The sequence below is a fragment of the Meles meles genome, chromosome 18 (assembly GCF_922984935.1).
Source record: "Meles meles chromosome 18, mMelMel3.1 paternal haplotype, whole genome shotgun sequence".
Lineage (NCBI taxonomy): Eukaryota > Metazoa > Chordata > Mammalia > Carnivora > Mustelidae > Meles > Meles meles.
In genome coordinates this window covers 27,342,402-27,355,665 of record NC_060083.1, presented here as the reverse complement: position 1 = coordinate 27,355,665, position 13,264 = coordinate 27,342,402, and positions in this window count along the sequence as shown.

The window sequence follows — 13,264 nt, the reverse complement described above, 5'->3', positions numbered from 1 at the left end:
TAATATAGAAATACTTTAAATAGTGTGCGTAATTCCTTTACATTCAAGAAAAGTGTGGAGTAAGCACAGGATGGGGAATGTAAATCTCTTATATTCTCAGATGGATTCAACTCCTGATTCCCTCTCATAGTGGGAGAATCTTGCTGTTCCATTTGTGTCCACTCTTGAAGAATAAGTATTTTTCATGAAACACGGTCCCTAAGTGAAAGCCCCAAGTACTTCACCCTTTGCTTCATAAAAACAGCTTATCTCAACATGGGATGAAAAGAATTGACTTAGAGCTTATTAGGAAACGAAGTGTTGGCAGTTCAGCACATAAATATGGCCACAATCATGTATAAAATCAACATGTATGAAACCACAACTACCAGACTTTGTAGGCGATTTAAGGAATTTCCAAGAATAATTCTACTTCATGAGTTTTTCTTCTCTTTATGAGTTGACTTCAGAATCCAATCCCTATGTCAGTGGTGACATATCTAAAAGCATGATCATGTGGCCAACAGACACATGAAAAGATGCTCAACATCACTCATCATCAGGGAAATGCAAATCACAACTACAGTGAGATACTACCTTATACCTGTCAGAATGCCTAAAATAGAAAACACAGAAATGAAGTGTTGGGGAGGATGTGGAGAAAAAGGAACCCGCCTGCACTTTTGGTAGAAATGCAAATTGGTGCAGTCATTGTGGAAACCTGTATAGAGGTTCCTCAAAAAATTAAAAATAGAACTACCCTATGATCCAGGAATACACTACTGGGTATTGACCCCCCAAATACAAAAACACTAACTCAAGGGGATACATGCACCTGTGTATAGCAGCATTATATACAATAGCCAAAGTATTGGGGTGCCTGGGTGGCTCAGTGGGTTATGGCCTCTGCCTTCAGCTTAGGCCATGATCCCAGGGTCCTGGTATCAAGCCGCGCATGGGGCTCTCTGCTCAGAAGGGAGCCTACATCCCGTCCCCCCACCACCTGCCTCTCTGCCTACTTGTGATCTCGGTCTGTCAAATAAATAAAATCTTTAAAAAAAAAAAAACCCTTACAATAGCCAAAGTATGGAAGCAGTCTGAGTGTCCATTGACAGAGGAATGGATAAAGAAGATGTGGACACACACACACACACACACACACACACAATGGAATATTATTCAGACATAAAAAAATCTTGCCATTTACAACAACATGGATGGAGCTAGGGAGTATAATGCTGAGCAAAATAAGTCAGAGAAAGACAAATACTATATGATCTCACTTACATGCTCGATTTTAAAAAGCAAATGAGCAAAGGAAAAAAAAATCAGAGACATAAGCCAGGAACCAGACTCTATGTTTTAAATATATATTTTAAATTTGGAGGTATTTTTTAATTGAAAAGAGTTGCATGCTCTACCAACTGAGCCAGTCAGGCCCCCCAACAGACTCTTAACCATAGAGAACAAACTGATGTTACCACAGGGGAGTTGGTTGAGGGGGATGGCATAAATAGGGGAATGGGGATTAAAGAGTAAACTCATCATGATGAAAAAATAAAATAAAACATTAAAAAGCATAATCATGAAAAGGCAATCACTTAGAAAGATGGTGTGAATAGAGAAGAGGAGGGGACTCAGGACTGACCCTTAAGAGTACTCCAATATTTAGAGATCAGGTAGAAGAGGATAAACCTATAAAACAGAAGTTTGAGAAGAAGCAGTCAGTGACAGAAGACAAGGAATATTGTGTTACCAAAGCCAGAAGAAACTTTCAGGAAGAAGGTAGTGAACAGCTGTTTCAAAGGCGGTTGAGAGGCTGAGAAGGTTACTAGTGACCCTGATAATATCAGTTTTAATGGCATGGTGGGTGGAGATGATTGAGTTGAAAACGGTGGTGGGGGGAGACTGTGATGAAGCTAACTCTTTACAAAGGTTTAGCTGAGGGCACCTGGGTGGCTCAATCAGTTAAGCCTCCAGCTCTCAGTTTCTGCTCAGGTCATGATCTAGGGTCGTAAGATCACACCCAGTGTCAGGGTCCACAACCAGAGTCTGCTTAAGACTCTCTCTCCCTCTTCTCCTCCCCCATTCTCTTTGTCCCTCTCTCTATCAAATAAATAAATAAATAAATCTTTTTAAAAAAAGAACATTGTTGTGGATTATATTAATAATCCTTTGCATTATCTGATTATCAGATATTGATCTGATTATCTGATTATCTGATCATCAGATCTGATTATCAGATTATTTGCAATAATCTGTTCTTGCAGAGCAATGAATTGTATTGAATGTTGAGTATATGCTATATATTTTACTTTCATGAGCATGTAGTTGGTGTTAAACAAGTCTGAGTTTAAAGACCTCCCAGCCTCTCCGCCTAATAGCTGTGACTTATTCAAATTAACCTGTCCAGAACTCATTTCCTCATCTGTAAAATAAGGATCATGAGACTTCAGGATTCTTCTAGAATTAAGCTAGGCTACTAGGCAATGGTGTATAGTGTAAAGAGCATGAACTGGGAGTATCAGAAAGACTTATAGGTGAATCCAGTTGTAGTTACTGATGTGATAATCTTAGACACGTTATTTCACTGGTCTGTGCCTCAGTTACCTCATTGGTAAAATAGGGATTATACAATTACAATATCTACCCTGAAGGCTAGGAATATGATTGTTCACCACACAGGGCTCAAAATGGTAGAAGTGGGTCAGGATACTGTATACATACATTTCCTAATATAGAGAGATTATAGCCATTGAATAAAGCATTTGGAACAAAATCTCATATACAGTAGGTGCTTAATAAATATTAGTTCTTTCCCATATTTTGACCCATTCTCCTAGTTGAGTAGCTCTTGACCCTCACTGCACATTAGAATCCTCTGAGGAACTTAAAAAACAAAAACAAAAGATGGGGTGCCTGGGTGTCTCAGTTGGTTGAACGTTGGACTTTTGTTCTTGGAGTGATGAGTTCAAGTCCCACACTGGGCTTCACTGGGAGCCTACTTAAAAAAAAAAAAAAAAAAGAAGGAAAAGGTAAAACAAAAGAAAAGTAGGTCCCAGAAGTTCTGGCTTAATTGTTTTAATGTAGCAGGCCTATAATCTCTGAAAGCTTCTCAAATGATTCTTTTTTTTTTGGTGGTGGGGGGGGTCAGAGATAGAGAGATCACAAGTAGGCAGAGAGGCAGGCAGAGAAAGGTGGGGGGTTAAGCAGGCTCCCCACCGAGCAGAGAGCCCGATGCGGGGCTTGATGCGGGGCTTGATCCCAGGACCCTGAGATCATGACCTGAGCCAAAGGCAGAGGCTTAACCCACTGAGTCACCCAGGTTCCCCTCTTCTCAAGTGATTCTAATTGCAGTCAGGGTTAAGACTCCCTGCTGGGGTGGAGGGAATGGGCACAAGGCATGAAAGGGGGTAGGAGATACAGGCTTCCAGTTATGGAATGAATAAGTCATGGGAATAAAAGGTACAGCATAGGGAATATAGTCAATGATACTGTAACAGTGCTGTATGATGACAGACGGCAGATACTCTTGTGGTGAGCACAGGGTAACACATAAATTTGTGAAATCACTATGTTTTATACCTGAAACTAACATAACATTGTGTGTCAACTATTTTCAAGAAATTTTTTTTAAATCATGAGATGTGAAGAATTTAATATATATATTTATTTATATATGTAACATATATTAAAATATCTAAAGAAATATTAATATATGTAATATAATCGAATACCTTATACATTCATAATTCAATCAAGTAGATAACATCAGGTCTCATTGTGTCTTAAAATACCAGTTCTACTTCTTTTCTCTTTATATCCCCACACTTTATTCTGAACATTTAAAGTAATTGCTATGTATTTGCCGAATTAGTGAATGTGGAGAAATAGGAATTCTCATGCACTGTGTTGAAAATATAGGAATTTGTGTTAAAAACATAAAAATGGGGGCACCTGGGTGGCTCAGTGTGTTAAGCCTCTGCCTTTGGCTCAGGTCATGATCTCACGGTCCTGGGATCGAGCCCCGCATTGGGCTCTTTCAGTGGGGAGGCTGCTTCCCCCCCTCCCCTTGCCTGCCTCTCTGCCTGCTTGTGATCTCTCTCTGTGAAATAAAATAAATAAAATCTTAAGAATAAGAACATAAAAATGATTCAGCCACTGTGAAAAAAAATTTGTTGGTTCCTCCAAACACTAAACATAGAATTACCATATGACCCAGAAATCCTACCCCTAGATACATAGCTAAAGTAACTGAAAACAGGTACTCAAACAGCTACTCAAATATTTACATGTACATGCAAGTTCATAATAGCACTGCTCAAAAAAATTAGTGAATAAATTTACATTTAACGTTTGAAAAAATAATCACTGCTAGAATTATCTTTTTGAAGCCCAAATGGGACCATGTTGTTTCCTTTTATTTTTTAAGATTTTATTTATTTATTTATTTGTTTGTTTGTTTGTTTGAGAGAGAGAGCATGAGTAGGTGGAAGGGCAGAGGGAGAGGGACAAGCAGACTCCCCGCTAAGCAGGAAGCCTGACTCAGGGCTCAATCCCAGGTTACCCTGAGATCATAACCTGAGCCACCCAGGTGCCCCAACCATGTTGTTTCTCCGCTTAAAAACCTCTCATAATTGCCCATTGTCTACTGAATGTAGTCTGTACTCCTGTAACTTGTATGCCAGGCCCTGAGCAATGCTTCTCCATACTCTCAAGAAATAGGACACACTCCCATGAATAATTTCAGCTTGGGTTCAACTCCCTCCCTTCCCCCCCTTTACTTACCAGCCATATGACCTTAGGCAAGTTATCCTCTCTAAGCTTTAACTTCATCTTCTTATTTTGGCATTGCTTCTTCTAACTCAGAACCTTTGTACGTATTTTTCTTTCCTTTTGGAATGTCCTCTCTCCTTTTCCTCCCTGGCAAACTCCTTGTTTTATATCTAAAACAAAACTCAGTTTTATATCTCCTCCCCTCTGTGAAGCTTACCCTGAATGCCTCCTCCTTGACATAGTCTATCTTCTTTCCAGAAGTTCTCATGCTACTTCGTAAATACCTCTATTTTAGCTCTTTTCTTGTTGCTTTGTAATTATGCTTCCACATCTATCCCATACTAGACTTTAAGCTTTTTGGGGGACTGGGCCTGTATCTCAGTTATTCTCATATTGTGTTTGCTTGGCATGCAGCCTGTTTCATAGTAAGTGCCCAATAAATCTTGTTGAGTTAATGAGGTGAAATAAAATAGACAAAGATCCCTGAAATTGCCAGCCTTGCGGATTTACGAGTGGACCTATGTCTTTTGCTTGGTACTTCGTAAAAAATGGGGGTTGAATAAATAAAGTCAAATGGAAATTGTCGGACTTCTATCAATTCTGATCTTGACATGTCCAGGTGACTCATTAAGGGACCATTTCCTCTTGGGAAAAAAACAAAACAAAGCAATTTAGAACCATTGTCAATAAAAGTGGCAAGGAAATTGAATCATATTTTGTATAACTGGAATTTCTCCAAAAACCAGTATGGTCTGACTGGTAGACACACATGGTTTCTCAACTGTAGCAAGTGAGAACACGAAGTCTGGACAGCACTATAGTGGGAGCTACTTGGGATATCTTGTTTTTATGAACAGCGTGATCACATTATGCCTTAAAATTATGTTTTTTAAAATATTTTTTTTTCTTCTCCACTCCCCACCTATCATACCCCAAACTTTGTAGTTGTTGTTTTCAGTGTGCTTGGCATGGACAAGGGCTTAGGGATACACCGAAGGACTGGACACAGTCCTTGTTCTCCTCCAGTAGCTTCAAGTCTGCTAAGGGTAGAGAGCTCTTTTCAGACAAAGCAAGAAGATTCTATAGGTACAGTAGTGTAAGTTATAGCAGGTAAGGGAGTAGCCTCTCTGTGGTGGCAGGATGGGACGGGCTTTCTGGAAAGTTAGGAAAGGTTTATAGAGGAGATAAAGTTGGCCTACCCTTAGACAAGACAGGTCAAGTTATTTTAAGTAAGGGGAACAGAAGCAACAAATATAAAGAGGTATGAAAAAAAAAAAAGCCTGTTGTGTTTGGGGATCTGCTAGTGGTTCAACAAAGTCAGAAGTGAATAACAACAGAGAACAAACTCGTGGTTGCCAGAGGGGAGGTGGGTTCAGGGACGGGTGAATAGGAGGACTATACTATCATAATGAGCATTGAGTAACAAATAAAGTTGTTGAATCATTATATCGTATACCTGAAACTAACATAACACCATATGTTAATTATACTGGAATAAAAAAAATAGAAGCTTAGTGCAGAGATCTAGTGGTTTGTCAAACAGAAGAAAGTGATCAGCCTCTTACTTTCTAATACTCCTCCTCCCATGAACCTCAAGTGTAGGGCTATCCTAGAAGTCATTTCATTCTTTACATTCTTCACAGAAATTTCACAGTTGGGACCAAAATAAAACAAACAACAAATCTTTTTGTTATCAATATAAAATATATTAAATTGCCCTACTTCTGGATGGAAAGACACATGACATAAGTCACTTATTGACATGAGGTTATAAATTCTAATAATGAAGACGTTCATATGAATAATTTGCATGCATTTGTATTAATTTAAGTAAAAAAGGTGGAAGCAGATAATGCAGCAAAAGATGGAGTTGGATGGTGGGTAAGGACTTGGTTCCATACCCATTATAGGATACCAAGGAGTTTTGACTTGATCTTGTAGGCACCGAGCCATTAAAGGATGTTAAGCAAGTGATATAAATGATTTTTAATTTTACAAGATCACTCTAGTAGCAGCATGGAAGGGAGGCAAGTCTGAAGTCAGAGACCAGAATATTATTGCTATAGTTAGTCTAGTGAAGGGCTAAGGCAGTAGCAAAAGGGAAAAGGTTAAAGGGGCAGAACTAAGGGACAATAAGGTGGTAACATTGATAGGAATCTCTTAGTGACTGGATGTAGGAAGATGGGTAGAGGGAGAAACCTAAGATAACTCCCATGTCTCAAACTTCTCTGACTGAGTGAAGATGGTTCTGTTTGTGGAAATGTAGAATATTGGAGGGCTAGGTTTGTGTAAGGACGATATAATCAGTTTAATTTTGAGTAGGCTGAGTTTGAGACTTTTGTGGGATACCTGAGGGGAGTTTCTAAAGTTCATGTGGAAATGGGAATTATTTCTTTGCAAAGGGAACTAGAGACTTCGAAATCACAGCTTCAGGGTCTTAATAAAAACATAAGTTGGGGTGGGGGGAGAAAAAAATAAAATAAAAGTTAGGGAGATGGTGATTGGACAAAGATAACAAATCAGCAGCCACTCACACTTAGATGAAAATCTCACTTTCCCTGGAGCTAAATTTTCAATGTCCAGTTCTCAAGATTCAACAATACTATAGCAGGTTAGAGATCCAAATTAAGGGGGTACCTGGCTGGTTCACTTGGTAGAGCCAAGTGATCTTGATCACCTCTTGATCTCAGGGTTGTGTGTTCAAGCCCCAAGCTGGGACTGAAGCCTAGTTGAAAGGAAGGGAGGAAAGAAGGAAAGAAGGAAGGGAGAAAAGAAGGGAGGGAGGGAGAGAAGGAGGGAGGAAGAGGAAGGAAGGTAGGAAATCCAAATCAAGTACTGTGAGAAATCCAAATTTTTACACTTTTTGTACTTTTTTTTGGCCATCAAGGGTTAACAGAGTGACTTTTCAGGCTTTAATGCAAGTATAATGCGATGTAAATGCAACCACTCAAATATTCTTGTAAGCAGGACAGAATTCAAGTAAATATCACCAGGACCAAAGCTGACCTCACGGTGGCACTCCAGACTTATCAGAATAAAGGCCTCTGGAATCACGTCACTAACCTGTAAATGGATGGTCTCCATTGAAGTCAAGAGTTGGCATAAACACTAGGTCCATAGACTCCACAGTCAAACTTCCTGGGGAGAATTTACAGGACAGGATATGCTTTTCTGATTTTAAGATTTTATTTATTTGAGAAAAAGAGAGTAATTAAAAGAGAGAGAGAGAGAGCAAAGGAGAAGCAGACTCCCCACTGAGCAGAGAGCCCCACCCCAGGACCATGTGCTCATGACCTGAGCCGAAGGCAGACTGCGCCACCCAGGCACCCCTGCTTTTCTGGTTTTAAATCAGCTCTGACCTGAGGTTGGATCAATAATATAGCTGTATAATGTAGCAGAAGGTAGCCGTCAAAAACAGAAATTCCATCAGGCCTTATGACAGAGCAAAATAATATCCACATTATCCTTTTTTAATAGCTACCATTGATTGGTGCCTATTGTAGGCTGCACACAGTTCTGGTACTTTTCATATTAGAAGAGCTCACTGAAGCCTCACAACAACCCTATGAGATTAATAATTATTCTTGTTTTTCCGAAGAAGAAACTGAGGCTTGAAGATGTTAAATAGCTGCATCTGAAATTTTATAGATAGTATGCAGCCATACTATATGTATCTACAGATCTGAACCCAATCTGTGTGATTCCAAAACCTGAGTTCTTTTTTTAAAATTTTTATTTTTTAATTTTTAAATAAACATATAATGTGTTTTTATCCCTAGGGGTACAGGTCTGTGACTCGCCAAAAACCTGAGCTCTTTAAGCAAGTCTGCATTCCTTCATCTTAGTGATGCCAAGATAAGAGCAATAACAAATGAAATGTGGTTTTCTTTGGGTATAGATGTTTGGCATGAAGTGATTTCAGGAATACCCTATTTAAGGGGGTCTGGTGAGGACCCCTGTTGTGAATCTGAAGCCTCTTCGTGAAATTCTTCCCCACATATGAGAAACATACAAGGATATTTAGAGTCACACGTGTGTCCCACAAGGTACTTATTAATTACAAAGAGAAAAACAATAAATTTACCGTGGAGAATCCTTGTGGACACTATGTCAACAAAACCATAAAAGTATAAATGATTCAGCAAATGTGGTAAAATACCAATATCTGTGCCATAGAGAAATTCTTTTCCTTTTATAGTGGAAAGAAAGAGAGGGGACAAGGGAGGATTTGTTGACATCAGTCAGCAGCAGAGCAGAGGACTAATTTCTATCTTTGATCTTCATCTGTGAAAGCTCAGATCCCACAAAGGTTTCCAAATGAAACATTTACCTTTTTAAGGGGTAGAGAATTATTGGGGAATCCTAGACTCTATATAAAGGAAGACTCCCAAAAGAAAGACATAAATAATAAAACTCCAGAATAGTGGTTTTATACTGACTATAGACTACAGAGGTGGGAGTTGGTTGCCCTGATTTCTACAGTGCTTAATCAAGAGTATCGAATCATATTTATAAAGCATTTTTAAAATGCCTTACAGACTTCAAAGCCGTAAAGCTTCTCTGCAGCTCTAAGCATTTATGTCCACATTTTGTATATTCTCAGTCTAAGATAATTACCAATCTGCCTACTTTTGAAAGAACTATTCTTCTAGTGAGAAGGAAATGGTGTCTGGAGAGCTTTTTGTTCGAAATGTCGGTGTTTGCATGATTTACAGTGTAATTAGCCAGCCTTGCAGCACCAGCAAACTGGCTCCCCTCACGATTCATCATGTTCCCAGTGCCTTCAGATCATCAGCTCTGCTGGGAGGAAACCCCTCCTCCTTAGTGATGTAAAAATATTATGTCACCCCCATCGACAGAATGTGATCTATCCTTATATACCTATTGTTTTTCAGATCTAAGGGATTTTTTCCTTGATTATTTTTGACACTACTCTTTGTGCTAAAAATCTAATTAAATACACACATACAAAATCTAATAATACTTAAGAAAAATGTTGTCATTCATTTGCTTATAATCACCAGAACACATTAGTTAAGATATAAATGCGCAGCATAAAAGGCATAAAAGTCTAGTAGCCCAGAATCTAACACAAGAATATCTATATGGATAAGTACATAATGAATATTATCACAAAAATGACTTTAAATCTCTACATTAAAAACTTATTAGCTATCTAAAAACTTCAAAAAAGTTTACTTTTTAAAAGTAAAAAAGTGTTTGCTTTTGTCCTAGTAATCCTACTTCTAAGAATTCACCCTAAATTTATACCTCCAGCAATATGGAAATACATGGGCACAAGGTCAATTACTGCTATATTGTTTGTATTTGCAAAATATTGGGGACCATCTAAATGCCCATGTAGAAGAGAGTGGTTGAGTCAACTTTGGTACAAGCACATAGCAGAGCACCTATGTGAGAAAGAATGAGATACATGTCTGCAAACTGATATGGAATGATTTCCAGGGATATATGTTTAATGAAAAAAAGCAAAGAACAGAAGAATATAGTATGCTACCTTTTCTGTAAGGAAAAAAAAGGTGGGGGGGAGCGGAAAGGAAGTGAGAAAGTAGGCATGAGCTTGCTTTTTGACCAAAAAGGAAAACCGGAGGGATAAACCAGAGATGAGATTGGTTATTTACAGGAGGTGGGTGGGAATGTGGCTGAAAGGGTGAAGGGAGTGGATACTGCGCAGAAGTTGGAAAGTGATGTTTTTCCTGCATATTACTTTTTGTACAGTTCTATCTCTTAGAGCCGTGTTAATGATGCATATATTTAAAAAACACATATACACGCACAACTAGGGGAAAATCCTAATAATAGAATATGAACAAATCAACCTAAGTTTTGAATGAATAATATAATCACACTGAAATGCAGGTGTAGTGGGAGGGAAGGGGAACTAACTCAAGCCAAATTACTTAAGAATATAATTTTTTAAAACTATATACTCTCAGACTAAAGAAAAAAAAGAACTATAAAACCAACAATGGTTGTTTTCTGTCTTTGTTTTTGGTAGCAATTCTAAAACTACTTTCTGTGTATTCTGGGGTTCAGTAAATAAGTAAAAATACTATATACAATGGGATTCAAACTTCTCACTGAAAGAAAAGAGGTACAAATAGGGAGAGAGAGAAGAGTGGAATATATCCTATAGTACTGGATTGGAATTGGACAAGACAGTATGAACTCATGGTTTTTTTTTTTTTTAAGATTTTATTTATTTATTTGACATGCAGATATCACAAGTAGGCAGAGAGGCAGGCATAGAGAGAGGGGGAAGCAGGCTCTCGGCTGAGCAGAAAGCCCGATGTGGGACTTGATCCTAAGACCCTGAGATCATGACCCAAGTCGAAGGCAGAGGCCCTAACCCACTGAGCCACCCAGGCGCCCTGGCTTTTTTTTTTTTTTTAAAGATTTTATTTGTTTATTTGACAGAGAGAGAGAGATCACAAGTAGGCAGAGAGGCAGGCAGAGGGACAGGGGGAGGCAGGCTCCTCGCTGAGCAGAGAGCCCAATGTGGGGCTCGATCTCAGGACCCTGGGATCATGACCTGAGCTGAAGGCAGAGGTTTTAACCCACTGAGCCACCCAGGGGCCCCTGAACTCATGGCTTTTAATATAGATAGATATGGGTGTGTGCATATATGCATATAATTTTTAGCTCTGTCTACTGAAAAAGTGCAGAAGCAATGATACCCCAGGAGCAATAAGCACACCTAGCACCCGAACATGGTTTCTAAATTCCATTTGTTCTTTGGCGAATTGACTGGTTCCAGAGCTAGAGGTTGGAAAGAATAAGTTTAATGTCATATTATGCCTCATATTAAGCTACTAAGTTAGCAAATGCTAGAAGAATGGTGGGACATCTCCAGATGATAAAGAGTCATACTGAGGGTCTCCTGGGTGGCTCAGTGGGTTAAAGCCTCTGCCTTTGGCTCAGATCATGCTCCCAGGGTCCTGTGATCAAGCTCGGCATTAGGCTCTCTGCTCAGCAGGGAGCCTGCTTCCCCCTCCCTCCCGCCTACTTGTGATTTCTGTCTATCAAATAAATAAATAAAATCTTTAAAAAAAAGAGTCATACTGAAAGTCTCTTACCAGCCAAATCTGGGACAATTAAGCATAAAAATAAAAACGATAGTAATGCATTATAATCCATGGAATAAAATAAAAATATATAAACAAATAAATAAGAAATGTGTGAGAAGGGAAAGTAAGCCTTTACAGTAGAATGTCAGCTAATATATGTGTTGCCAAAGTGAGCACTAGAATGTCAGCTAATAAATGTCTAAGGAATGATGGAATTAGAAAATCACTATTTGGCAGAGTGCCTCGGTGGCTCAGTTGTTAAGCTTGTGCCTTAAGCTAAGGTCATGATCCTAGGGGCCTCGGATTGAGCCCTGTATCATGCTCCCTGCTTGGCAGGAAGTCTGCTTCTCCCACTCCCATTCCCCTGCTTGTGTTCCCTTCCTCGCTGTGTCTCTCACTCTCTGTCAAATAAATAAAATATTTTTTAAAAAAGAAAATCATGATTTGGCAGCTATCATTGTAATAATTGAATCATTACTGGACGATTTTTAGCTTTACCAAGCTAGTGGGTGAAATTTGGATGAGAAACAGGATATATACATAGTCACAAAGTATGTTCTCACAAGATATTTATTAATTACAAAGAGAAAAGTAGTAAATTATATAGTGGTAAAATATGAATGGGAAATCTTGGTGAGAGGTGAACAAGAATACTTTTGTGCTTTTTTTTTTTACAATTTTTAGTAAGTTTGAGATTATATAAAATTTATAAAAATTAAAAATTTAAAAGAAGTGGTATTTAAGGAGTTTCCTAAGCTACAGCAAGACAAAACGTGATCGATGTATAGTGAGTTGATTCTGCCTGCCTCCTTAGCAGAATAGCTTATGAAAAGCCATCATTTCAGGGGAAGGGAGTAGCATGAGGTCAAAAACCCTATTAGGTGTTTCCTGAACAAAATTAAAATTTTTTTTTCTTTTTGTAAAAGTTTTAACTATATATTTAAAGTAGCCTCTACCTACACCTAACATGGGGCTTGAAATTACAACCCCAAGATCAAGAGTTGCATGGTCCACTGACTGAGCCAGCCAGTCGTCCTTAAAAATATTTTGTTTTTAAAAAGATGCAAGTCTGTTGGAAGAGAGTTTTTGATAGCAATTTTTAAAACTCCCTGTTATGTACCAGGCACAAATTTTTTTCTAGTTGTTAAAAAAAAAAACAAAAACCAGTTGGATGAAGATTTCAATCCCAGGAAACCTAAAAATCAAAGATATCAACAGTAAAGGAATGGAGTCATTTCTGTTCTCCTCCAAGATGGTAAATTTAAATAGAAATATATGGTTATTATGGCCGTTATAAAGTCTTCATGTGACTGATGCATAGATATACTCCAAAAATGTTTTTTTTCTATTACACATGAGTCTATTACATATTAGTAAATATAAGATCATTAAAAAGAACTGTCCTGGGACAGAGGACCCTG